Genomic DNA, 27,724 nt, shown 5'->3' with positions numbered 1-27,724 from the left:
ATGAAAACTTTAATTAGAAAGAATCACTGGAGTCATTTCTAATACTTTTTATGGGTCTTTCTCTTTTAATTATACTTGCAATTCTTTCATCCTAATTATAAACCAATAGGAATCGGTCCATGATCCACCACTCTTAATAATTTGTTTCATATGAAGGAAGAAAAATTTTCACCTCAGTCACGCGTGGGATGCCGTCACAACTTAATATTAATCTTAAACTTAACCTTGATCTTAATCTTAGTCTTAATCCTAAACAAAAACAACTTAGTTTTAATTTTAGTCTTAATCTTAATCTTAATCTTAACCTTGATCTTAATCTTATTCTTAATCCTTAACTTGATTTTACTCTTAATTTTAATTTTAATCCTAATCTTGATCTTAATCAGAATCTTAATCGTATTATTAGGCTTAATATTAGTGTTACTCTTATTCTCATTGTTAAACCTAATCTTACTCTCAAACTTAACCCTAATCTTAATCTTAATCTTAATCGTACCCTTAATATTAGTCTTAATCTTAACCTTAATTTTAGTTTTAAAATTTAATATTACTTATTCCCAACCACCCACGCCATGCCTTTTCTCCTTCTGTCGCGTTTTCGTTTCATTGGAGTTTGGAATTCGAGCCCCACGATGGTGTCGCTTCTCCGCTAAGTCGGTCCCAAAGAATTTTCACCTCAAAAAACTGTGCAATCTTTCATGCAAATATTTGGATTTGCTAGCTCGGCAGTGACCGCACGTTAAAACCCTAGACAGTATGTCCCATCTATAAGGCAAACACGTTTAAGCTCTAAGCAATTAATAGTACTTAATTTACTCCTACACATGTATATGAAGCGAACTTTATCATGCAAAAAACGTGACTGAGTACTCCCTCCTATGCTCCCATGCAAGCTTAACTTTTGACATTAAAACAAAAAATCCATAGGTTAACGTTTATCCCATCTCTGTGATATTAATTATACATTTAGCTTTCTAACTGTCTCAGCTATACAAAGTCACATTGGGAGAAATTACTTAAATTAAAATTTACAATGCAGTCAGAGTGTTACATAAAGTGAGACTCCCTAAGTAACTTTTGACAACTGTCAAGTATACATATATGCCCCGAATAGACCGCTCTGAATTCTTTTGTGCAATCACATTGACGCTTTTATTCCTTTCAATGTGCAAGGAAGCCCGCTTTATTTATTGTGCAGATACACATATGAACAAACATTCAATACTCTTGTAATATTCGCTTTTAAATTTTTATACACTTCCATATATGTATATATATATGTAAATAAGACAACTCGTAGTCAAATTCACATGCGACGCTTTCTTGGTGTGTGTGTATGTTTCAGACACCTTCAAGTGGAAGTTCTTCCGACTGTTGTCAGCAAAATGAATCTTATTATTGCCGTCGTTGTTGGTGCTGTTGTCGTACGATTTTGTATGAAAATGCTGTACTATTTATATGCGGCAAGGGGCAACGGTGACAGGTGCAGCCAACCGCTGGCAATGGAGTACAGCGCAGCAATTTGACGTAAGTGGTTGTAAGGTCACAGCGAATACGAAGAAAATCATGTCACACATATGCACATATATATATGCAAACACTTACAAACGCACTCATTGTTAGCACTCAAGCAAAGTCTTTCCGAACGGATTTACAACCTTAAGCAAATTAATTTGAGTGCGTGATTTTCTCCTGTTTTGCACACTTGAACATGCAGGCATACCTATGTACGTACGTATGTACATTAGAGTGGAATTTTAATGCCGCCATCCCCTAGGATTGTTCTGAACCGAAAGTAAATACATATATACATATACCCCTATTTTTTTATTTTGAAAAAAAAAATATTTAGGGAGTGCTCACAGTGCTCAAAGTTTTCCATGTATTTTATATGGGGAAAAACAAATTTTCGTAAAAATGGTATAAAACTCTTGAAAATCAATATTTTTCAATCGTAAAACTGTGGTTCTCTTCAGAAGACTTCAAATATTAATATTAAATTGTTTATTTAAAAATTTTTTATGATTAAAGATTTTTTATTGGTCCCCCCCATTGCATTTTCTAGGACCTAAAAAATATAGTTACCAAGAAATAACGGTTAAAGCAACAATTGGGTATTATTACTGGGAATCTCCTGAAGATAAGCAAAGTTTTCCGATAGAAAAATATTGATTTGCAAGAATTCTACACTAATTCTACGAAAAGTTGTTTTTTCCCCCTAAATTTTTTTTTATTTCAAAATAAAAAAACAGGGGTATATTTTTTGTCGGTATAGGACAATCCTAGGGGGTTAAAAATGCGACCTTATTTTTTTTACGTACATTTTTGGACCACTTTAATATACGTACTTACACATCTCCGTTTTCAAGTGTGTTTGCTGTGCCCTTGTGTGTGTGTGTGTGAATGTATTGATTACACTGGTCTACAAGGGTTTTGCGAATAAGACGGGACCTGGTGTTTCCGAACGGATTTTTCGTGCTGAACACGAATCTGGGGTCCAAAACTTCCCATCACGTCACGTTTTCGAGAAAAAAGGGGTTGAAACCCCTAAAAACAGCGTTTTTGGCCATTTTTGAAAAATTGTAGAGCTGAACCCTGACGTGCTACAAATTTTGTATATTCAGAAATTAAAGGCTAAACGTGCCCTTTCGAATGAGCCCTATGCCGAATTGATCGCGATGCACCCTTAGCAGGGGGTGTATTTGTGTCTAGGGAGTGCGACAATTTTTAATCCAAAACCATTTCAGTATCTTAAATTTTTAAAATCTAACTGCAGATTCGTAATCAGCGACTTTTAATATAGTTAAAACCTTGGCATTATTAATTTTCTATGATCGTTTAAGATTAAATTCTTTCTGTGATCAATTTTTCCTGCACCCCTAAACACAAATACACCCCCTGCTTTAAGGGTGCACGCGATCAATTCGGCATAGGGCTCATTCGAAAGGGCACGGTTTAGCCTTTAATTTCTGATATATGCAAAATTTGTACCACGTCAGGGTTCAGCTCTATAATTTTTCGAAAATGGCCAAAAACGCTGTTTTTAGGGGTTTCAACCCCTTTTTTCTCGAAAACGTGACGTGATGGGACATTTTTGACCCCGGATTCGTGTTCAGCACGAAAAATCCGTTCAGAAACACCAGGTCCCGTCTTATTCGCAGAAAAAAAGTTGAAATTTGTAGACCAGTGTTATCGCATGTCTGTGCCATGAAATATTGATCAATTTTAATTTTAAATTTATTGCAATTGTAATTTGTCAGACGCTTAAATATGTTAGCTTTAGCCCACAAGTACATATGTAAGTATGTATAAATGCATACAAAGTATTCAGTATTCACCAGTATACACACGCATCAAATACAATGTAGAGCAAACTTATTCACTCACCTTCACCCAATCATATTCGGTTATATGTATGTATGTACAATGTACATACAAACGCACTTTTGCCAACGCTAAGTAAGAGTCCCGCGGGTGCTGTCAACTGCTAAATTGTGCAAAAGTTTTCACCTTTTGGAGCTAAATACATACACTTAGCTGAGCAGAGCAAAGTGAAGAGGGCGGTTGAAAGCGTGGCAGTGTAGGTTAGTTTTTACCATACCACCATACATACATATGTGTTACAAGTTTCTTGGTGTGCGTGTAACGTGCGGTTGAACACATTTAAAACTTATTACGATTGTTAAATGAAATCTAGAGTGCATGTACGTAGCAGGGCAATGCCAAATGCAGCCGCACATCATTTCCTGCGTTTGTGGCAGTTTGAAAAAAAAAAACTCAAACAAAAAAGAACTTGAAGTTGAGGAAGAAAATAAAATTAAAAAGCTCATTCATTATGCTACGCCAACACTTGGCTGTCCATTTGTTGGCGCAACAGTCGAATATTATTTGAGCATGCACAACCGGTGCAGTCGAGCGTCACACTACTCTGGCACAGTGGGCGTTTCGTTTAGCTATACTATTTTTTATTATTAGTAAAAGGACAGTCGTGAAGGACACAAGAGTTCTACAAATTAAGATCCATGACCCCGTTCATGTGTAACGCGGATACTTGGAGAGGATAGAATGTGAACTTTACCAGCATCAACGGTAAAACTTCGACTGTTTATTAAAAAAACAAAGACCGTAACTTGTGGTTTTTTTTCCAAAAAGTAGATAAACAATTGGGCCTGGTTTCGAACCCAGCTTCCCACCAACATCAAAGATTAAAAAACAAAAATGTTTTCTAATAGCAATTGCCCCTCGGCAGGCAATGGCCAACCTCCCAGTGTATTTAACCACGAAAAACATCTTCGCATAAAAATACAAGCAGACGAAATAGCGGTTATCGAAAAATAAAAGTTAGATTTCCACTTTTATTGATCGAAAAAACTAAAACTATATTTTAACTGTTATTTTAGACTGAAAAAAATTAAATAAAACTTTAATTGTTATTTTTGACTGAAAAAGTGTCGGTCCAAAAAACCGACTACTTGTTTACTTTTTTGCAAAAAAAAATTAAAAAGATTTAAAGCATTTAAAATTCATATTACTTAGCTAACACGCATCACACTGCTATATCCAAATATCATATAGAAAAATTCTTTCTGTCTGATTTCTCGAATTAAATTTTCAAAAGTAACTGTTACTTTCAATCCCAGTTTGTTTATTATTTTTTATTTTACTTTTTTCGTTATAGAAGTTTTGGGGCCCGATGCAGGAGTGACAGTCCTTGGCCAGATATAACGGTTAAGTAGACCCGACTGTCTTGGGTAGGCCGATCATTTTCGTTATTGGTACTGTTATCGATAACAAATGTCACCTTTGTCGTTCTAACTAGTGCTGTTATGGATATACATAAAAAGAGAAATGTTTCTTAGGGCCAATTTCACAATGCGTAGTTAACTTAGAATCGGCAGTTAACTACTGCCTGAAAATCTTTAGTTAACTGTCGATTCTGATTTAGCTACGCACTGTGAAACTGGCCCTTATTTTATAGGTACATATGTATGTATATTCCTTTCTTCCAAGAATTGCAGAAAAAAGTGTACGTCTTAAGCCAAGAGTGTTATATAACAAATATCTAACTCTCTTGGCAGTTCTTCTTTAATGGGCTACATAAAAAAAATCAATTGACGATAGCTAGCGTTGGTTCAAATATTTTGTATGGTTAATTTTTTTCCTTAATTGTTTCATTTTTAGGATGTTTTTTAGTGTTTGGGCAACGTACCAGGAGTTTTTTGGGGCATTTTATAATTTTCGGTAACTACCCAGATTTTTCAGAATCTCTCCGGACTTTTAGGGAACCTAAGAAGGCTTTATAAGCTCTTATATTTCCGGCTATAAGTACATACATACATGTTGGGACAATTTAAAAGGTTTTTTTAGGGAAATTAAATTCACAGTGCTTCACGCCTATCGTCCACTGTTCAATCGTTGACTGTGAAGGACGCCTTTTTTGACCGTTTGGTTGTGGTCTCATTTAATTTCTCGTAACCATTTGTAAAAGTTCATTTTTTGACTTTCTTATTAGCTACAACTAGTTTTAAACATCGTTTTTGTACTATTTTGTTTTTGCGCTTTCACTCCGCTCGAGTTGGACAAAGTAGATTTTGCCACTTTATTGAACACGTAAAGATAAAAATGCAGTTGACACTTGGCAAATTTCCGCACAAATTCACACAAGCAGACATACACACACATCCATGCACTCAAATTACATTAACACTCGCACTGTGATATATTCATTTAAACGCTAATACTTGCACAAAAGCGCAAAAACACACATACATATGTATTTGTACACTTTTTGTTACGCTTGCCTTGTGGCGAGTACCCACTGGCAATGTCACACTTCATGCCACACCACGGCGTATACGTAACAATTTTATAACGAAGCGCTACGATTCTCGCTATGCGAAATAATAGAAATCCACAATCGAATTGTGGGCGGAAAGTCGATGGTCATTCTGAATGCAAGCCAAAGTGTTGCTTGCACGCCACTGTATACATACATACATATGTACGTATGTATGTATGTATGCACCTACAATAGATTGGTTATTTAGTTAGTTGGGACTGAGTGCGCAATTTATTTTCGATTTTTCGTGCTCTTCACTCCCACACACACACACACACACACACACACATTTTTCAATCTTCAACAATTGTCGAACACATTTGATATGTGTTGCAGATATGTGTGTGTGTGTGTTGGCATAGATAGCAACAAATAGGAAATGGAATTTGTTAGACTCAATAAGTGGCTACGTTTCAGTTGGCGCACAGGAGATATTAAATGTGGGTCGGCGGTTGGCGGTTCGTACTTGGTTAGTTGGTTACTGGGTACTTATGTATGTACTGCAGAGTGCGCAAAGTGCAAAGATTGCACAAATGGCAGCAAAGGGTAGAGAGCAGAGTGCACAATCGCAATGCATGCAAGCGCTTAGTGCTGGGCGCTGATAACGAATCGTGTGCATCTATGTACGTAACTATATGTACATTGTAGCTGTTGGTATGTGGCAGCATGTGCCATTGACAGTGGCAACACCAGCAGCAGCAAGAGCAGTCAAACCAAAAAAAAACAGCAAAAAATTCTTTCTCAATTTACGACACAAAAAAAAAATCAGTACTCAGTGCGCTCTTTTCTTATTATCTTTCAAAACCTTATGAAGAAGCGCTTATTGCAGTTTTTTTTTTGTTGTTGTAGTAATCACATATTATTGACATTTGTCATGTGACTTAGTTGTATTAAGTTATGACATGAAATGTCAGGGACTTACAAGCAGTAAGTAATAATACCCTCATTCACACTCACGCACACATATGTATGTACATACATGGCACAGCCAGCACCTATATTGTATATGAGAATCAAAGAAAAGGATTATAGCGCTTTGAGGATGGCGCACACATACACACACATACAACGACAATTCGCTGATTGTGTCCTCACACAGCCATTCATGGTTTTCTAAATACAAGTAGATGGCTGTGTACTTTTGTATATAGGTATGTAGGTTTGTATGTTTGGCATTCGGCATATTGCGCTCTATTTGGTGCTTTCGATTTGGCCTTCAACTTTTATTTCATTTCTATCCTTTTCAGTGCTAGAAGGCCATGAGAATGTGACAAGTGAGCCATGAGAGTGATTAGTGGTAAAATTTATGAAAAATTAATTACTCAAAGCAACTAAGGTTCGAGTAAATAATTGCAGACTTTGTAGCTTTCTATGGAACACGCAAGGTCGTTTTGCTCATACAGTAACACTATAATTTTTCTTCATGTTTTGACCGTTGTTAATGTCCAACCGGTGAATGAATGGTATACCTTAGTTCTGTGTTCTACTAGATAACAATTTTACAAATTTATTGCCACGAAAGTCATGGAAATAATGTATCTCAAACAGAATTCTGAATTTCAAAGCGAGGTTATATGAGAATGCTTAGTTTCTAATTAAAGGACCTGTATAAGCAGAGATAAATGTAAAGCTCCTCCAAAAACAACAATAAATGCGCCAGTCTAGTGGGAGTTTGTGCAAAATTTTGAACTCTAACTTAACATTCGGAAGTTAGATAGACAAAATAGAAATTATGCACTGCGATCTTGGATCTTTTCACACTAAAAACTCATCACAAAACCTTGTTTAGCCCTAAGTCCCTAATGAAACCCAGTAGTTTTATCGATCGCAACGAACCTTAGCAGGGGAGAAAATGGCATTACTGTCGCTGTTAGGAAGTCCAGGTAAGAGTCGTCTGAATTGATCTACAGGCTGTTTATTTAAGTTCGTGGCTGTCAGTGTATCTGTTATATATTTTAAGCTTGCCTCCTTAATATTCGTGTGATTTCGCCCATAAACTCTTCTACACGGCCGCTCTTCTGCTCCAGATTTTTCTCTGCTACGAAAAGTTAGGGTTTTGTTCCTTTTACACCGATAGCTGCTGGTTTCCTTGCCAGTTTTTCAAGCTCTTCGTTCCTCTATTGGGGTATGATTTGGAGCCCAGGACCACATAGACTGCACTAATTATGGTATGTGCGTTTTTCACACGAAGATTAATGTGGCATTTAGTTCGTCATTTCGGTATACTTCTGCGTATGTGGCCGTAAAATCTTTTCTAATATTGTCTGCTTCCAGCCTCCTTTTAGCTGCCCAATTCAACTTTAAACCTTTTCTCAGATTTTTCACTTGGGTGTATTTTATATTGAACTGGGAGAGGGAAATTCTGGTTTTGGTAATCCCACTATGTTAAGCCAGTCCCCTCGGAAAATGCCACCGCTAAATGTGTTACTATTGAATTGCATATCGTGGTACATAGTTTCCGCGGGATATAGCCGAGTCAAGGCTCCATCACCGAATGCCTGGTGGCTATTGTGTGAAAGTTCTTAGTGACCAGTCTATTGCAAATTTTAGGCTAGTTAACACTGGTTGGCCTAGAAGATCCAAATATGTACAATGCCAACTTATGAATCTTTATCCATAAAACTGAGCCTATACGAATCACTAGACCTGAGTAGTAAGCCACAAGTTCTACCACTTTTTGCTTTGTGTAAGTCATCTCCCCTCCTTGTAATAACCATCAATCGTTAATGTATCCTCAAGCGAACTTTCTAAGTTAGGCAGAGTCTAAGGTAAAGGATAAGTCTTCTCTCCAAGCTGATACAAACATAATAACATAAAAAACCCATCTAAGCTCTACTGGACAATGTGAACGCACTTTTGACAGACATCGGAACAGTGAACAGTGTTTATTTCATAAGGATCCCCAGTGACATTGGTTACAAATAAAATGAGGTTTCAGATATTTTGAACAGGAAAAGCGCAGGCAAGGGACCGGTAGTGCTATGACCCTTACTTGGGCTATTATGTAGCTCTTTAAAGCGAAACTATAGTACATATATGAAAATCTAAGCTCAACGTTATTGGTCAAGTTCAGAATATAGCAAACAGGACAGAACCTTCATTCCATAAGCCACTGGCTATGTTACAGTTAATAGCAGAGTATTGAATCACCTATAGTAAAGATTTGCTATAAGATATCAACTCAGGACGCGGCATCGGGATGAGTTTTCACAGAGTCTGAGATCAAGCTAACATAATGGTATCTATTCTTTGTTATAATTTTTGTTAACTGAGGGAAGTATGTATGTATGTACTTCGTTATCTTTTTTGTTACACTCTCTTGAGAAATTTACTGCCGCTCTTCGTTGTCTATGCTTCTAAATAAATTAGAACTGCAAGATATTCCTGCGTATGTATTTAACGCATTGCCTTGAACATTCACCATGCCATTAGCAAGCAAATGTAGTAATTTTGAAATATCCGAAAAACCATGATAAAAATATTACAAGGTAAATTCATTCTCTCAATTCGTGGGCCATTACTTTTTTTTTGGGGTTTGCAAGCATTTTAAATCATATAAAATTGAAATTAAAAAAATGAAATTGTTGACAATTGTTGCAGTTTGAGATTGAAAATGAGAATGTGTGCGTGAGTTTGAGTTTTGAATTTTTTAATTATATTGCTGACAAACGTCAGACTGCCTCTCAATGGTTTTACCATGCGAAAAACTAGCTGCCTATGAGTTTTAGCAGCTCATGTTACTTTTCATTATACGCATATAAGATATATATGTAGGTATGTATGGATGCACTTTTATGTGAAAGTAAATATTTTTTATGTGGAAGTGTCAAAAGAAAGATTATTTTTATTATAAATTGATTCTAAAATGGACGTGCGTTGTGAATGATTATTTGCTGTATTCTTTAAATTCCGATGAACAAGCTGGAAAAATTGTTCATTTAATACCAACATTGTATTGTGCAACCGGTATATCGATGGGAAAATTTCTGGAAATTCAAATGCTTATAAAACTTTTCCTTTGTATGTCTATATGCTGGTTTTAACTGTGTAAAATTCAATGGCATGTGCCGTCAATTAAGTGAAACACATTGTCAAATGGGACTAAAAAACGGTTTAGCCATTGGATTAGATATGCTCTATAGTTGTGATGTTTAGCCTAAATGACATATATTTGAAGTTTTATGGCCGCAGGTTAACGACAATCCATGCCGACTTTTAGTTGAGGTCTTAAATCTAAATCTGCTTGCTGAAATTTTTAATAGGACGACAGAAGTTCTCTCAAGGACATAGAAAAAATTAATTAAATGAAAAAGTACAGTGTATTTGCGAGGATGTAGTACATTAAAAGGCTGCAAACCGATATTTTTTCAAATACTTTATTATAATTTGTGTGCATAAGTCCAGAAAATTTGCCATTGAAGCACAATATTTATTTGGTCTGACAAGGCGTATGATGAACATTAAGTTACTAACAGCAACAAAGTCACAGTGCTGCCGCTGTCACTTCAATTGAAGTTTTTCACTTCATTTTGGATGCCTTCCCTTCGGCACTTCATTTTACTTCACTTTCCACAAATTAGATTTATCTCCAAAATAAAAAAAATATGTCTTCGAAATAATTGATTGATTTAACCGAAATAAACTATCTCTTGCCGTTATATGGAAGAAATCATTTTTTCACATGTGCGCAGAAATGAATTATTGGGTAAAGCTTCATAATTAATTAGTAAATATTTGACGAAAATAATAATTATGGTATAGTTTTCATAAATCTTCAATTTAACAGCTAAAAGGAAACATTTACTTAAGTGAATATGGTAATGACGTTGTTGCTGTGAATCGATAAATTATATTTTAGTCTTAGTTTTAGTGAACTGTATTTTTTATTGGCTTGCCCCTACGTTTGTGATATTGTGATTTTAAAGATATTCCACCACTAAATTTCCACAGGAAGATAATAAATTATAAATTATTAAGGTTAAAAATTACTTTTATTGTGATAAAAAATGAATCGATTAACCAATCAGCTGATAAAAAAAGTATCCGAAAAGCCCCACACCCCTTATTATGCTTGAAAGTCGGCACTTCGATAATCACTTCACTTTTGCTCCCAAGTCGTTCCTAAACACTGCACTTTTAAGGCCAGTATGCAACTCTCAAGAAGAGCCAAAACTCCATATATGTAAAATGACGTACAAGAAATGGCAAAGAAATTTTCCTGTGTAAAATTTTCTTGAGGCAGTACACAGTTTTTAAGAAATTTACTACAATTTCTTCTACATTTTCTAAAGTTTTTTGTGGAAAAAGAGCACAAGGCAACCCATGTTCCATTACTTCTTGAGGAAAGAGTGAGGCAACATGCTGTGAAGCATCAGATATCAAAATTCCTTGTACACACACACACACGAAATAATGGAATTTTTTTCTTGGCCGTTTTCTTGATAGCTGCATACTGGCCTTAAGTGTGTTTTCACATCGCACAAACGTTAGCTCATCACTGCGCCTCAAAGTTTGCTGCAAATTTTAAAGTTTTTGTGCATTTTTCTAGCAATTAAAATCGACTTTTCGCGGCACATTTTGTGTCAAACTAGAAATCGCATCACTGTTGCTAAGTTTTGTGACTATGTTAGAATAGAGGGGTAAGTTCATGTTTTTATCAAATTATTTTCCACTTTTTTTTTTTTTAAATGCCTCCATAATATTAAAAACCCCCAGTGTTTTAGTATTTGACATGGCTTACTTAAATTGAGCTTCTAGCCTCGGTATTCCAAAGATTATATTAAATAAAAAATGCCTTTGAATAATTTAAATTTTGTATCGATTTTACATTTATCCAATTATGTTTTATCCAAAATATTCTTTATTATATATATGTTGTTCTTGAAATAAGAAACAAATGTCTAAGCACTAATTAAAGAAACTTAGAAGTGTCCTTTGAAATTGGTATTCTCTAATACCCTTATATGTATTTATTCATAAGATTTAAATTCAACTAAGATTCTTTGAAATGCACTCAAAATTAAAAATTTTGAAGGATAATATTTGCAAAGGACTTTGACAATTTCTAAAATAAGAACAATTTTAAAGAAAAGCTACAATTAATAGTGCTTCGAGTTTTTCTACAGTTTGAGAAAAGTTGCTATTATCGTAAAATTTTCTATCAATATACGTACATACGTGCTCTTCATGAACTTTGATTCTCTGCTCCAAATTTGTTATTTTTTTCTTTTTCTAAGCGATTAATTTTTTGTACAACAAAATAATACTACAATTAAGCTTTAAGTAAGAGTTATAGCATTTTTTAACCCAACTATTTTAGCATGGTTTCACTTTCCACTTAGTGTACACACATACATACATACGTTTTGCGAGTATGCACAATATTTGTAACACAACTTACAAATTCGACAGTTTTCATAAATTATGAATATTGCTGTCAAACTTGCCACAAAGTTAAACTTGCCACAAATTTCGTCGATTTTCGTTCAACTAGTCTTCTACTAAAGAGTTAAGTACAAATTTATAATAAAAACAAAAAAAAATTGTTTGAAGTAAATTCGGCGACTTTGGTATTTCAATATTCAAAAGATAATTTCAGTTTTGGATAATTAAATGTTATACGCAAAGTTGCAGGAAACTTTAGATCGTTTCAAAGCAAATAACAACAAACAAGTAAAACTCAACTATCTGCGAAGGACAGAGAGCTGTCGGCACACTCAGTCCGTTTTATTGTCAACGGTGTGGACAGTGTTTCTGCTTCTCATTTAAACATAAATTGAGAATGGCAACTCCAAAGGGTATTTCGTACTAAAATAAATATTTAGATGATTATAAAATGCTTGAAAACTTTTGGCAACACATACGAGCAGGTAAGCACATTTTTGTGCATAAAATTGTTGAGTAAGTAAGCGAGAAAATTCTGCAAATTTCATTCCGAAATAAATTGGAAGGAATTAAATTCTGTTGGGGAAAATCTATGTTTGTGTAGTTGATTTTGAATTAAAGTTTAGTCATTGTGAGAATGTTTTATATATTTTTTTCTGCGTAACTTACTTTGGTGTGAGCTTTTGCTTACAAGTTTCTATTGCTCTGCCCCCGCGTAGAGTAGTAAGCCAAGTTGGGCATTTTTACGGTGACCAAATTAACCAACGTAAAATAAAGGACATTTTTTTTCAAAATGATTTGAGAATACGTACATACAACTCGTATGATAAAATTACCTTACCCATATCTTAATTTAAATCAAATACTTACAGTTAATTGTATTATTTAATTGTACAAATTCCCCCGCTGTAGCGAAAAAATGAAGCAAAATCCTTTTCAAGGACTTCGCCATCCCTTGCTACCAAAATGCGTTTACGATAATTCATACTGCACGACGAAGCCAGCACACAGTGGCTCAAAATTTGGAATTTAATGTTCATAATCCACCGAAACCTTCATTTTTCAACCAATTTTTACTAAAAAGCAAACAAAAAAATATTTAGTTTGATGAACATTTTTTATAACATTTCAAAATTTTTTTTGTGTATTTTTTTTTGTTTTGCGAGAACCGTACAATTGTTTTCAACTAGTTTTTGTTATGTAACATTTATTAACTGGAACAGGAGAGTACATTTTCTTCAAAATTGTTACTTTTTCTGCATTTTGCACAAAAAATTTAATATAATCAAATAAAAATTCAGAAATCAGGCTTAACTGGGCTCTTGCAAATATTGTAAGCTTTCATAAAAATGAAGGCTCCAGTGAATTACGAACACTAAATGCCAGTTTTGAACCACTAAGCAGCAGGGTGTTTATTGTTCTCTTTCAGTGGAACTGGAAACTCAGCGTGCAACACCATCCTGGGCACAACTTTCCCTGTGCTTTATAGATTGTACAAAGATAACCGATTAAATAGACTTTCCCAAATAATTTCGTACATTTCCAGCAATGGTCTATGTCAACTGTTTGCAAACAAAATTTTAAATTAAGTACAACAAAACTAGTTAAAACAAATATAAACTAGAAAACCTATTCTATTACGGAAATTGATATTTCAAATGCAGCAGGAATAAAAACAATGCCATTGGTAATGTCCAAGGAAAACTTCACGCCAGCCTGTTGATGGCAATGCTAATCTCCGGTAGCAGTAAATTGAGTGTAGTCTGCAGCCATATATATGTAGGTACGTACATAAGTGCAGACAATAAGACACGAATATAACCAATCCATTATAAACATGTAGAAGTGAAGCAAAAACAAAAATGATTGTGAATTAGAAAAAAAAATAGGGCAATGCTAAATATTTGGCAAAAGTGTACGGAAGCATACAGCGTTGAGTTCACTGGATATGTAAGACTACACCACACGTAAATATATATATGTATATACCTACACCTACCTATATTTGGCGAAAGTGTAGAGAAGTACATACATACATTGGTATGAATTGTGCCTAAACATGCAACGGTTCGTAAGACTACTCTTGTATAGGCATTATTAAAATACAAGCGTTTGCTCGCAAACGAAAAAAAAGCTTGAAAATAAAAGAAAAATGCTCATTTTTGCTGCTAAACGAAAAGTGGCAATTTTTAACTCAAAAATCCATGGATGAATGAGCACGCTTATCAGCTCGGCAATTTCAAGGTCGATTAAGCTGCTTCACTGGTTCAAAGCAGCTAGTTGGGCGGAAATTACAGCCAGCACAAATCATTCCAAATTAAAAAAGAGGAATGAAAGTGCAGAGCTTTGATTATTAATCCCTTCTGAGTAAAGAACCTGCCTACAACATTTCAAATCTAGTTTTTTTTTTTTGCCCATATCCTGTGTAGCTGAAGGCTCAGACTTGGTATTTGTTAATGCACAATACAATAACTTGATTTTGATTTTTTTTTTGGTTTTTGACAATGGAACAATTCAATTTTTCGGAAATGAGTTTAGTACGTTTTGCGAGGTTTAGGTAATAGCAGTAATTGTTTCTGAATTTTAATTTCTGCCGTAGCAAGCTTTGAATTTCTTGTTCAGTGAATTGAAAATGTACGAGCGAGTTAAATCAAACAGAGTTGCATTTCTTTTCTTATATTCTTGATAAAAAAGCAACATTTATTATATTTACTTATTTTATTTTTGCTATGGAAGTGTATGTACACTGCAAACATAAAAGGCGTTTTTATCGAGTTTGTTTTTTTATTATGACACTCTTGCAGTTATTGAGCAAAATGGATAATATTTCTTCACTACAAATAAGCAGTAAATTAGACAAGTAATGTGATATTTTATGATCTTTAAACCTTTAAAAAAGAATATCCTACGAAATTAAGATCTTCTTTCTGAGCCACTTCCAAGTATGCATTCTGTAAAAAAAATAAAACAAGCCAAGAGTGACGGCTCTTTTTTACATATTATTTTTCAAGCATTCTTAGATAGTCAAGTACCTGCATTTGCACTCGAAAATTTCCTAAAAGCCCCGAACAGTTCCGAAAATATCACAAGAAATTTCAAAAAATCCCGAAGACGTTCAGAAAGTAAATCGCGAACGTATCCAGAAAAGCTACGAAAATTGCGGTTTTCGAAAAAAATCCTGGGAATTTAAAAGAGTACCAAAGCTCCGAAAAAACTGCAAAAAATGTCTCTCAAAGTACTGAAAAACACCCAAAACTTTTTGGAAAATTCTAAAAACAAGCAAAAAAATTAAATAAATAAAAAGCTTTCTAAGTGGTTAATAAATGGAACAGAACTCTGTAACAAATACACACAAAATTTTCAAGAGGTCGGAAAAGTCCCAAAAATATCCAAAAAATTTTGAAAAGCAAAATGAAATCGTGGTACAAAAGTCAATTACACTATTAAATTAAAACGAGGAAGTTAACGAAAATATTTTGAAAACTCCTGGAAGATCCTCACAAAATAAAATCGCTAACATTTCCGAAAAAAAATTCCAAAAGTTGTTAAAGATTTCGAAAAGTTTCGAGAAGAAACGAAAAAATCCCTACAAAACTTGCAAAATATACCGGAAAAAATCTGACACATCTTGAATATTTGCGTAGAACCCAAAAAAACTACGGAAAAAGTTCTGAAAACTGCCGAAAATACTAAAAATATTTGAAAAGTCCTTAATGGTCTAACAAACTGCCGTAGGTTCTTGAAATGTAAAATACGCAAAATCACTAAAAATTTTGGATTCAAAATGGCAAAAAATATGGAAAAAATGTGTTTCTTAATTCAAAGGATTTTTTTCGATTAAGTTTCATAAATAATTTCCATTTGAGGTATTACTTGAAGTTCTCCGCAATCTTTGCCAGCAGGTCTGCATGAATTCCCCCCGACTTCCTGATCAATGGCATTCCTCAGTTCTTGCAGGATTCCAAGCCGACCTTTAAAAACCTCTGCCTTGAGATACCTCCATAAAAATGTGTTTCGCTATCAGAAATATTCTCCTATGGATTCAAGTCGAAGCGCACACGAAAAGACCTCTGCATTGAAGTCACAGACTCGTCCTTTCCTTGAAAAAAAACCTCCACTACAAAGCCTCCTCACTCTGCCGGCCACAGCATGTTGACTACAGAAAGCCTTATCGTTCACCCACCCATCGAACCGACTGCCTCCTCAAGTAAATTAAAAAAAAAACTGATCCTCGATGTGAGGAACACCATGGCGTATGAGCAACAAAGGAACGACAATAAATTTATTTTGTGCAAAAAATTACAAATATCTAAAGTTTTTATTTACACAGTGCAACAAATTTCAAAAATTTCGAGGTGATGGGAATCGACTTTTTCCCCGTTTTGTGGAACCCTTCATATTTCGATCCCTCCCCCTAAATGAATGCGATTGTTCTCACTGGGATAAATTTTTGAGTGTTGCACTGTGTTACCCATATAGAAAATGTAAACTTTCTCTTTCTTCAAGAGTCAACCAAACACACACACACATACATATAACGTATTTCCTGGAAATTAAGTCTGCAAAATTGGCTAATTGCATACATATATATATAAAAACTTATACAAGTACTTATGTATGTATATCCTGACGCTTCACAANCCCACCAAACACACACATACATATGTATGTATAACGTATTTCCTGGAAATTAAGTCTGCAAAATTGGCTAATTGCATACATATATGTATAAAAACTTATACAAGTACTTATGTATGTATATCCTGACGCTTCACAAACTCGATAATAAAGTTGCTGTGTTAATGTTATTGTGTAATTAAATTTAACGTCGGTCAATTTTGGCTTGCAATAGCCCAAGGGTGCAATATACACACATGCATACATACATATATCACCAGAATCTTACGGACGGCCATGCATACAAACGCACAGAAAAGCCACTTCGGTCATAGAGTAACGATAAATTAATAATTAAAAATTTTATAATGCTTTAGAAGCTGCCGAACAGAAGCTGCCTGCCTGCATATCTTGCAGAATTGTACATATGCTTTTGACTGAATGTGTGTGTGTGTGTGTGTGTGCGTAGGAGAAATGTGAAGTACTCGTACATACATACACACCAAAGGAAGTGGAAATTGTAGTTGAAAATTTTATAGAAAATTATGCCGGAAAAGCAACACACCAAAGCTGGCCTGCTCGCAGTGCTCTACTTACAGTGGCGGTCGAAAATGAATGAATGGTATTTCGTTTTTAATATTTAAAATATTTTTCAAGCTCAAATTTTTTTTTGATATTTTTGTATAAAAACATGGTTCATGCTTTAACAAAAACTTTATAAATCACACTTTCAAACTTTATACAGAACTTAAAAAAATTCCACAAATTTTTTTTGTAAATTTCGAACTTTTCAACCAGAATTTTTAGAAATTTTTTGGGTATGCAGCTAGCAAGCCTATAAAATTCTAGTAAAACTAGTGCAAGCTTTGAGTGGCTAAAAAATCTAATTGATTTTTAATATTTTTTTTCGACAATTCTTATTGAGCCTTTTTTAATGAACAACTATTGTGGAACAGCAACAACTATTTGAAAAAATGGTAGAAGTGATAGCTATTTCGGAAATCACCATATTTTCCTTCCCGCGGGAAGAAGTCTGAGAAGAAAAGTGGTGATTTCCGAAATAATTATCACTTCTACCATTTTTTCAAGTTGTTGTTGCTTTTCCACAATAGTTTAGGAAAAAAGTGCAAAACGCTGTCAACAAAAAAAAACTATTAAAAATCAATGCGATTTTTTAGCCGCTCAAAACTTGAACTTGTATTTTATAAGCTTATTAGCTGCATACCCGAAAAATTTCTAAAAATTCTGGTTGAAAAGCTCGAAATTTATATAAAAATTTTTAGAATTTTACTAAGCTGATTATATAGTTTTTTTTTACTGATTTATATAGTTTTTGTGAAAGCACCATATTTTTATAAAAAATATCATATATCATAATATACCGATCATGCATTGACCGCTACTGTATATGTATCAACTCTTCGCTACCGCTTTATGCCATTATTAAGGCCAATAGTGCTGCAAGAGACCAAATAAAGACGAAGAAGTAAAGGGTAGCAGCAGCAAAGGAAGAATAATGCAAATAGGAAGCTGGCAGAGTGATTGCAGCAACAGCTAAATACATATACATACACACATACGTCGAAGAAGGCTAAATAAGAGCCAACCAATAAGTGAATAAAGTAAATGAAGTGTATAACACTTTCCGTATTGATAGACATTTTCCTTTTCGCTTTTAATGGAAATTGCAGTGTAACTGCAACTAAATGATCATGATGAGAAGCGTTGTTGGTTGAGTGATGAAAAGTGAGTGAAAAAAAATGATTGAAAAAATGAATGAATGTGGCTACAATGTTGTTTTCCTTTTTGTATAACTTTTTTTTGTTTTTTTCTTTTTTTCACAGTACAGTGCGGCTGCAGCGCCAATGCAAAATGGAAATTCCATTTTCATCATTGCGTTCACCAAGGCAGCTTCTCAACTTTAAGACTTTTTTCTTCTTCTTCTTCTCTTGCTCACTTGTTTACTTCCTTTGGTACTCTTCTTTTCCTTCGCCGCACATGCATCACAAATTTACTATCATTTATATAAGTAGAAAATCTATAATAATCCTACACTGCACAGCATGCAATGCAACCACTGCTGGCGGATTTTTTTTTTTTTTTGTGTTTTTGATTTTTTTTTCCTACTGCTTTTGCTTCAGCTTGGCTATTCAAGCCTGAAAAGCGTAATTTGCAATTGAATGAAACATATTTTTTTTTTAAGTTTCCTTATTTTTATTTTTTTAATTTGATTGCACAAATGGGACCATGAAATCACTTCACTCCGCTTGAGGAATAAATCTTTAGTAAAATTAGTTTTTTAAGTTGCTTTCAAACAATTCGACTTGGTGTATTGCTTTTGTTGAATAATCTTTTAATAACAGTTTAGCTGATGCAACTTTAATAGAGTCTCAGAATTGAAAAATTGATTTCGTTTTTTTGCTAATCATCAGCTTTAAAATAAAGTGGGTTTTTTAAAAGGTTTTAGTAAAATGTACACAGTGACTCTGTGGCATCGCTGAAAAGAGTGATATTTTTTGACTATAACCACTTTTACTTGGCTGAATCGACTGATTTACTAATTTTCAAGATCTAAACAGATTACATAAAAAAAAAACTCCTCAGAGCAAAATGGGCGAAAGGATCGCAGGCTGCATGAGAAGTGTGAACTGATTTTAGAAAAATATGTTTGTGGATTACATATATTTTTCTTACTTCCATTAACCAAAATTTACATGTATTTTCATGTATATTAGGGTGCATTGAAAAAAAACTGGTACAATTTTTCCACGGGAATTACGAGGCATTTAGCTGCAGTACTGAGAAGTGGTATTTTATCAAAGCCAGGTTACTGAATTTGAGTTGGAACTATTAAAAACCCTCTGTGACACCAGCCAGAAGGTTACACGTTCACGAGGCGTAGCCCTGCAACCATTTTAAGGCAAATTCGGAGGGATTGATATCTTTCGTATGTCTAGCTGGCCGACGAGATTTTATAATTTTATAGTTGTAAACGGCCTAAATATTTTAACCGCTATAACAAAATGGACACAGAAATAAAATATAACATCTTCACATTATTTTTCATATTTGGGTAATCCACTTGCAAACAGCGTTATGTGAGTTTATATAAAAATTTCAGAATTTTTTATGTGAAAAAAAAAATGCGTAGGACAGTCAGCAAAAAATATCTCAAAAATCAACGCGAGATTTTAGACATTTGAAATTTGCATATTATGAAACTAAAATTTAATGGGCTATAAAACTGCATAGCTAGTTTTTTATAAATTCGTTTTCGAAAATTCGCGATTTTGCTGGAACTTTGCAGATTTTTCTTAATTTTTGTACACAGTATCATTCTTGGATTTAAATGAGATTTGCTAAAACATAGGCAACATTTTAAGACAAAATTAACAAAAAAAATTTAGCGTGTAAAACATTGCGAATATTAACAAAAAAGAGTCGTACGCTCAATTTTGGGAGTAACAATATGTACGCGCATATTTTTAAACAAACCTCGTGTGCAGAGAACTTATTTAGTTTACGAAAGTCGAAAAATGAAAATTGGCTTAACAAAAATATTCAAAATTTTTATCACTCATTTTATTTCAAACTTTTTTTTCTTTTGCTTTGAAAAAGTATAAAAATTAAATATAGCAAAAACAAAAAACAAAGCTAACTAAAAGTAGAATAATCAACATTGAAGAGCGTCAAAATTAAAATAAGGGAGCATGAGCTGCGGTGTGAGGCAACCTTATGTATAAGTATAATTAAAAATAGTACCTANGGCTAACTAAAAGTATAATAATCAACATTGAACTGCGTCGAAATGAAAATAAGCGAGCATGAACTGCGGTGTGAGGCAACCTTATGTATAAGTATAATTAAAAATAGTACCTAACGAAAAATACAACAACATTTATAGCTTTGAGTGCACAATTCTGCTGCTCATTTATTACAATTCTGGTTACACCAAAAATACATATATGCTCATCATTAGTAAGAGAAACGGATGTAACATTTTCATTTGCATCTCTTGCCTTGAAGATCAAGTAATTACATGTAATTACATGCACATACCTGTCTGACCCATTAGTGCTTTTTTATTTCATTTATAACCAACTTCACAAAAAGGAGAAGCTTATCAATTCGTCGGAATATTTTTTTTGTTTTTTTTTGTATGTATGTTACCGCATACCTTTGGACCACGTTACTTGTCTCTTAACAACTCTGAAGGCAACGATCCAAGCGGCGGCGCAGACACAGCGCTATCATATATCAACCAGAAGTGTGAAATACCTTTCATGCGCTCACATATATGTACATAAATATTTTTGCGCTTGCTTGCCTCATTTTATGTTCTTGCTTGTCATAATATTGTCATTAAAAAATTATAAAAAAGATAAAACCAGAAGAGTCCATAATAAGCAACAGAAAGAAGAAGGCTATAGATCGCCTNGGTAAGAGAAACGGGTGTAACATTTGCCTTTGCATCTCCTGCCTTGAAGATCAAGTAATTACATGTAATTACATGCACATACCTGTCTGACCCATTAGTGCTTTCTTATTTCATTTATAACCGACTTCACAAAAAGGAGTAGGTTATCAATTCGTCGGTATTTTTTTTTTTGTTTTTTTTTTTTGTATGTATGTTACCGCATACCTTTGGACCACGTTACTTGTCTCTTAACAACTCTGAAGGCAACGACACAGGCGGCGGCGCAGACACAACGCTATCATATATCAACCAGAAGTGTGAAATACCTTTCATGCGCTCACATATATGTACATAAATATTTTTGCGCTTGCTTGCCTCATTTTATGTTCTTGCTTGTCATAATATTGTCATTAAAAAATTATAAAAAAGATAAAACCAGAAGAGTCCATAATAAGCAACAGAAAGAAGAAGGCTATAGATCGCCTTGCTTATAAATCCCAAATTACGAATTAAAACAGTCAACAAGCTGCTGAAAAAATGAACAAAAAAAAACGCCAAACAACGAAACACAATTTGACCTTACATGCCAAGGTGGCTAGAAAAAAGTTAACAAAAATGTGCTTAAACGACAACGGTAAAAGAAGTGTTAGAAAAAATGTAAACAAGGTAAAACAAAATGAAAACATTACAGCAAAAAAGAGAAGCCCGTTGGCCCTTTTGCTGGCTAGAAAGGCAGAGCCACTGGGATAGTGACGACATAATTTTAAAAGTTTACAAAGAAATCCACTCAAAGCAGCAAAAGTGGCAGTGTTTGGGTGCGTAATTCTTGTAAACCCTTTTTTGTTAATGTTTTGTATTTTTTTTTTTTTGTGCAGCGTGGCACATTTGTTGTTAGCTGTTTGTTGAAATTTACAATTTTTGTTTTGTTTTACTCCCGTCTTACCTCGAACCTTTGCTGTATGCATCAGCAAGCTGCAATAAAAACTATTCGCACTAAATACACGCACGCACTATAACAGAAATTCGAACAAGAATACTTAGATGGCTCAAAACAAAAAAAAAAAAGAAGAAGAAACTAAGTGGATGTAAAACAGTTATTTGTTTATATGAGCACCCTGTTTGCGCACATTTGTCGACTCAAAACAGCGTGAATATAAATGAAAGTGTGCTCTTTCGCAATGTTGCATCTTCATTAAAAATTTAAAAAGCGTAAATACCTACAACGCTGCCACAACCGGTGCCCACACACACACACACACACACACTAGTTAGCGATCTACTAGCGCTGCAAAAATGTAATGAATGCAGCTTCTCATAGCGCTTAAGCTGAATTGGCAGCGTTGTTGCCATTCATAACACTGCCGCTACCGCCACCCACATCGCCACCAACACATACACGCATCTGTGCAAACAAAACTTGTCGACTTGTCTAACCTCGCTCGGTTACCTGAACTGCTGAGAGTCACTGGTTAACAAACATGCATATATGTATGTATGTACATAACAGCTCGCGCTAACTTATGCGCTGTTTGAGGCTGCAAACTGCAAACAGAAGAGGCCTATTTCATTTTTCGTTTTGTTGGTGTTGTTGTTGGGAAGCAAGGCAGCTCAAAGCTAGTTGAATCTGACTGAAAGGAAGTAAGGTCGTGAATGGTTGTAGCGGTGGCAAAGGAGGTTGGCTAAAGCGAAGGTAAAGCAATTCAACAATCATCGAGCAAACAGCAAGCCAGTCGGTCAGACGGGTGGACGGGTAGATAGGCAGTCAAACCAACGAAGAACCAACCGCTCAGAGTTACAGCCAACCAACAAGTCAGCCACCCAACCAGGCCAGCCGCGAATTTTGTGAATTGGCATAGTCTACTTTCCCCGCAAGCAGTTCGCTAGCCTTAGAGCTATGCACGACAGGAAACCATAGCAGCTGGTCCAACAAACATACATACATATGTACGTACTAAATACATACTGATAGCAATAGCTGCAGTAATAGTCACGGCGGCAGTATTATCGTAACCGCCAGCATGTAAATATGTATGTACATATGTATGTATTTATGTATAGATGCATTTTAGTATGTTTGTGAATGCTTTAGTAGCGACTCTAATCGCTATGAGTCACTATTGCGCTATCCATGCGCTGTAAATAAACAAATTTACCTAAATTCGTGCATAATGGCGACTTAAAAAATATTTGCTTTTATTAGGGAGTCACTGATTCTTGCGAAAAAAATTAAGTCTTTAATGATATCAGGCATATGAAATCTTAAAAAATGCAAATAAATATTTCAATTAAGATTCGTATATTTTGGAAGTTTCTATTTGTAAATTAATGTAATGTTAGCACATTATCTACAATAAGATAGATAAAATATCATCAAATATATCGATACATATGTACTTCTACAAATATTGTACCAACATAACGATATCCATATCGATGAAAATATATAAAAAAACTACGATAACCGATTAATTTCGCATACAATATAGATATTTCAACAAATTTTTCGATTAATCTATCGACAGTTATACAAATAAAGTCTTTGAAAACACTATACATACACAATAAATTCATTGACATTAAGTTGTAATTTTATACGTTTCTTAGTAATTAAGTATTTACTTTTTTTTTGTGTTTTCTTTAATAAACTTTAATATTAAGAGGCTCTCCTATATATCGAATATTTCTATAACTCGAATCGGTTCTGCAATCATTACCTCGAATTATCCAGTTTTGACTGCACTTGCAAGTGAATCTGAGAGACAAATTTTCTTTGATGATATAAGTATATCTATATATCTATATATAAAGTTTTGACTTCGACGCTGACCTCACTCTCTCATGAACAAATCCTCTTCAACAAAGCTTAAATAAGTGCAGTAAAATACAAGTTAAGATCGTGTGTACTGGAAGTAAACTCGTGTGAACTTTTGAAAAGCCTACCAAAAACTTGTATGCAATATTGGGACCTTATACCTGGAACTGTCGCTATACATATATTATAAGATCACTGGAAAGTATTGGCATTTATTCAAAAGCATCTATTTACTGCATCTATGGTCAATTTTTTGTTTTCGTAATATTACGCGAGAGTATGTCGGCTTATGTTTTTTTTTTTTTTGAGTATGTTGACACGCGGAAATCAAGCTGCCCAACTCTGAACTGAAAAACTGCGAGCAGACAAGTATATACATAGGTACATATGTAAGCTTCACAAATTTTTCTGTTTTCTACCGAAGCTCATTTTTTTGGGCTTTCTACCCATTTCTGAATTTAAGGATGTGTCACTAAATTAAAGCTGCTACTTTTAAAATTTTTGTTTTATTTTATAGTAAAAATTCAAACGGTAATGAATGTGGAAAGGGTAACCGGCAGGCTAAATCCGGAAATTGCAAAGCACTCTTCCTAGCCACTACAGGGTACAGCAGCACTTGTCAAGCCTACAAATAATTTGCACTGACCTGTACAGGTTGTGCCACTAGAAACAGGGAACAGCAGAGCACATTCGGTGCAACAGTGACGCCTTCTCCAGTGCTGCCGTTTTCTATATTTTTTTTGTAGTAGTAAAAAACGTAAATTTTTGGGAATATTTTGCTGTTTTGGGAAGTAGACCCCAAATGTTTTAAAAATCTTTCAAACTTAAGTTAAGGCCACTTAAAGCTTTAAAATAAGGTAAGTGTCGTATAGAGTGAGATGGAAATTATTGAGAAAGATAACTAGACGTGGATCTCAATGTCCAAGCAGTCCTCAAGGACAGGGACAATATGATGCAAAAAAGTGAGAGGCCTTGGACCAAACCTAACCTTCAAACTAGGTACTTCTAAACTAGACTATGCAGGCCTCATCTAAATTGTAATGTTAGTAAATGTAACGAACTTGTTTTACTTTAAATACTCGTAAGTGACAGGTCACACGGGAATACCTGCTGATTTAGTTGCAAAAGCCAAAGGTCGCGGATTTCCTAGCCCAAACCAGTTGTAGCACTCAGTAATGACAGGGAGGCTTCGAGGGGGGAAGCAGTCATTAAGCAAGTGGTATACCTAAGTGGTGACTACTTGAGGCACGAAACACTGGATGCGGTTGGAATACTTAACACCCTTATTTGCCCTTCCTGTCTTGAAGAAGAAGAAGATGAAACTGCTACCCCTTTTAGTGTTTCGGTCCCGCCTGCGCAAGTATAGCCTATGAGTAAAACTCCACAACAAACTTTAGTGTGTAGCGTAGTGTGTTCGGACCGACAAACGAGCTTTTCTTCCAAGAGTAATATGTGAGCCCCGATTACACGAGACTCATTACTAACCTAAACCAATATAAATTCATCACTGCAGTCAAAAGTTTAAAATAATGCTGGTATATGGCTTAAGAAACTTGTATCAAAACGACAAATTTTTTTCCGTCGAGTACTACGCCAAGTGCGCCCAATCACTTGCACATTATCGATTGTTATTGGTGTCTTATTTAATTGATCAAACGCGGGAATACATGGCGTATGAGTAACAAAAATTTCTGTGTTTATATGGCATATAAAAAATTAATTATTTAATTTAACAATCGCTGCAATTATTAATTTATTTTTTTTCTACAAAACGAATGTTCTTCCATCTTGATAGGATGGAAGGCATCTCAAAGATAGAACAAAAATTACTACTGAAATTCGCACAAGGCTTTGACATCCTTTGTGATGTCTACTCTCAACGTCTAAAATCGAACTCTAACTCACAACGTGGGGACTTATGCTCTATGTGCAGCTTACCGCCGGCCAGATTAACTTTACCTAACCTTATGAAAATCTCTTGAATTAAGGCTTTCCTAACTGTTGATACCATTTTGAGTAGACAAAGTTTTACGAACTCAACTTTTCCGTGAAAAACTTCCTCTGCAAGTTGTATTTCAAACCGAAAAACTTTGTTAAAGAAGAAACAACTTGTCGTTGTATTAAAAGTAAGACACCCTAATGTACTATGTATTTATATATTGACGTGCGTATCAACGTATAAAGGTTTGCAAAAATGTTTAACGAGTTTGTCAAAAATAACTGCAGTGAATGCGCTCACGAGATATGCCCGCATTTGCACGACTATTTCGGCCCCGCCACATACCTCACCCAACTAACGTCCTCCATCAACATCCTCATCATTTTCCGCCGCCGGTTGGCTAAGCTCTTTAGATGTCTGGTTGGTTGACTCGCATTTGCCTGAAATGTGAATGTTTTGATATAGTGTATGTAGACGTTGACGTGGATGGACGAGTCGCATAGAATCGCGTAATTGTATCTCACAAATTGCACTCATTAAACAGACACAAGCACGCATACAGACAGATAGACACAGCTAGAGATTGAGCTGAGTGGTTGATATTAATACAAACTAACAGCACTTGAAAGCCATAGTGAAGACCTACATAAATAGCAAAGTTATGGCAAAAAGCATAGCACTGCATTGCATTGCGCAGAACGAAAAACGCTACGCTGTGACAGATTGGCATTCACTTGAACGCCTGGATATTTGCTATTTGGCTTAATAACTGCAGGAATTAAACAACAAAAAAACAACAACAGTTGCATCGCATGTCTGCTGCGCCACTCGACGTTTAATAGACATAATGGCTGGAGAGGACTCACTCAAGTTTTTTTTTTTCCTTTTCTCAATTTCCACTTTTTTTATGTAAAAATGGGGCGAAATGCTTTTATTTACGAGTGTTTCTGCAGCGTTCCTATACTCCAGGCAACCACGTACATACATACATATGCATATACGTTAGGCTCATTTTTCCTTTTGCCACCGCTTCAAAATTACTCTGCCCATTAGCACCCAGCTGGGTTGCTACATCAGCAGCGTTCTAATAAATAAACAGTGTGTGCCATATATACGAGTATGTACATTTGTATGAACTAAATTGCAATTGCGCCAATACATATTGATTCAAATGGCATAAACGTACATAGTAATCTCAAAAATCTTTCACTTTGGTAGTTCAAATGACTTTCATAATAACCAATACATATGTATCTATGTACATATGCACAATAACTTCAAACGACTTTCATATCAGCAGCGCAGTTATTTACAAGAAAATCAAAGCCGTCACTCGTATCAGCAACAGCAAAACACTTATAACAGTGGCGCAACATTGAGATACTCAACAAATACTTATGCAATAGCACTCATAAGCAGTGTTGCCAATTTTGCTACTTTCGTACCAGAACTGGTACTCTTAAAATGATTTAGTACGTTGGTACGTTGATTTTGATATAATTAAAATTAAAATTATTCCATAAAAGCGGCAGCTCTTGAAACAGTATTTATTTATTTCCATATATACATTTTTTTATTTTTATATAATATATATTCTTGTTCGCCAACTGAAATTCCAATAATTTAAACGATCTTCAATACAATTAAATCGCGAAAGTTATCGATTTGTGGTTTATTTGCAGATTCATTATTAAAAATCAAAGGGCGAATTAATTC

At 34.7% G+C, this 27,724-nt stretch overlaps 3 long non-coding RNA genes across 3 annotated transcripts; 2 read left to right on the top strand and 1 right to left on the bottom strand.

Moving 5' to 3' along the window:
* The first annotated feature begins 2,384 nt into the window (after positions 1-2,384).
* On the top strand, positions 2,385-25,998 carry LOC108373801 (uncharacterized). The gene is made up of 3 exons (XR_001848997.1): positions 2,385-2,399; positions 6,176-6,181; positions 21,990-25,998. It is a non-coding gene; the product is annotated as an uncharacterized LOC108373801 (long non-coding RNA).
* On the bottom strand, positions 7,461-19,841 carry LOC108373800 (uncharacterized). Its single transcript, XR_001848996.1, has 3 exons — positions 19,620-19,841; positions 18,818-18,821; positions 7,461-7,472 (listed from the first exon to the last, which is right to left on the bottom strand). It is a non-coding gene; the product is annotated as an uncharacterized LOC108373800 (long non-coding RNA).
* On the top strand, positions 11,175-16,447 carry LOC108373802 (uncharacterized). The gene is made up of 2 exons (XR_001848998.1): positions 11,175-12,971; positions 15,504-16,447. It is a non-coding gene; the product is annotated as an uncharacterized LOC108373802 (long non-coding RNA).
* Positions 25,999-27,724: the final 1,726 nt, after the last annotated feature.

Source organism: Rhagoletis zephyria, unplaced genomic scaffold (genome assembly GCF_001687245.7).
Source record: "Rhagoletis zephyria isolate East Lansing unplaced genomic scaffold, Rhagoletis_zephyria_1.1 Rzeph_scaffold_07043, whole genome shotgun sequence".
In the NCBI taxonomy this organism is placed as follows: Eukaryota; Metazoa; Arthropoda; class Insecta; order Diptera; family Tephritidae; genus Rhagoletis; species Rhagoletis zephyria.
The sequence above is the reverse complement of the archived record's forward strand: the minus strand, read 5'-3'. Positions and strand labels throughout refer to the sequence as shown.